Raw genomic sequence first — 1585 nt, 5'->3', positions numbered from 1 at the left:
ACAATTTTAAACCAACCCCTAAACAAAGACAAACATCCATAATGTTTTCTGGGGATGTGGTTATAGTTTTCTAGATTACTTCCTGCTGATTAGGGGTGTTGGTAGTCTTATGGGAACACAAAGAAAATTTAGGATCATGGTCAAGTCCTGACTGGAGTAGTCTATGAGGCTATATCATCTCAGCTAGCCATCTCGATATTGTCCTGAGCAGTTGTAGTCCAAAGCCAATCTTTAGGTGGTGTTTCTCAGTTTGATGGCATTATCAAAGTCCATGTGGAGTTAGCATTGTGGGATTGTATCACCTTTTCAAAGACTTCAAAGGTTGCTATTAGGTATGGTCATGGTTCACTGCAGAAAATCTTTTTTGTGGGGCATTTTTTTCTGGATGATTTGTCCTTTTTCTTCAGATGTCTCATTTGTCCAGTGTTCTTCAGACTCCTTAGCCTTTATTCTCCTGAAAGACAAATAAAACCCTTCCCCAACCCTAACTTGAGGAATTTCCAAATCCAACTTTTCGTTCTTTCTTCTATAGCTGTTCTATCATCCAGAGCAGTGTGGTTTTTACAATTGTTCTTTAATTGCTCTGGGAAGGAGTTTCTTCCACAATGACAGAAAGGACTGTATGGAATTTGATATGGGGGCCTGCAAGAGGCCTCTCAGGGAGTTTCCCGATGGAAAGGCAAGGGATTACCTTGTCTGTCCCTTGTTGGTTTACATTCATTAGTCCAATGTTTGCCTTTACCACACCTTCTGCATAATCCAGAAGGGAGGGGTGTTCTGTTGGGATTATTCCTTGAGAAAACATTATTTCTAGGAACTCCCTGTTCACAGTCCCTTTTTAGGTGACCTTATTTCTGCACTTAAAACATTTGACATTACTATTTTTCCTCAAACCTCTGGAAATCACCTCTCCTATTCAAGCATCATCATGGTCATGAGATTCATTATTCATTGTATCTCAGATCCATTCCTCCAAGGGTGCTGATCTTGCCTTTAATGGCCTAATTACCCTTTTGCATTGTGTATTAGCATTTTCAAAAGCCAAAGATTCAATTATTATCTGTCTAGCTTCTGAATTTGGTATCATTCTATTTACTGCTGAAGTCAATCTTTGTAAGAAATTAATGAGGCTGTGCCACATTTCAGCCTGTCTGAGGTGGGCTATTATCGAATCGCGGCAAGGCTGTCGCAGCACAGCCATGACAGAGGCTGGTATAAATCCGAGGGCCTATCCCCTCACAGATGCCTACCTCACCAAGAAGCTGCTGGACCTCATTCAGCAGTCATGTAACTACAAGCAGCTTCGAAAAGGAGCCAATGAAGCCACCAAAACCCTCAACAGGGGCATCTCTGAGTTCATTGTGATAGCAGTAGATGCTGAGCCCCTGGAGATCAACCTGCACCTCCCCTGCTGTGTGAAGATAAGAATGTCCCTTATGTATTCATGTGCTCCAAGCAGGCCCTAGAACAGGCCTGTGGGGTCTCCAGACCTGTCATTGCCTGTTCAGTTACCATCAAAGAAGGCTCCCAGCTAAAGCAGAAGATCCAGTCCATCCAGCAGTCTATTGAAAGGCTCCTGGTGTAG

At 42.8% G+C, this 1585-nt stretch overlaps 1 pseudogene; it reads left to right on the top strand.

Moving 5' to 3' along the window:
- The first annotated feature begins 1199 nt into the window (after nucleotides 1–1199).
- LOC118577394 lies at nucleotides 1200–1585 on the top strand (annotated as a pseudogene).

This window comes from Onychomys torridus, chromosome 2 (assembly GCF_903995425.1).
Source record: "Onychomys torridus chromosome 2, mOncTor1.1, whole genome shotgun sequence".
Lineage (NCBI taxonomy): Eukaryota > Metazoa > Chordata > Mammalia > Rodentia > Cricetidae > Onychomys > Onychomys torridus.
The sequence above is the reverse complement of the archived record's forward strand: the minus strand, read 5'-3'. Positions and strand labels throughout refer to the sequence as shown.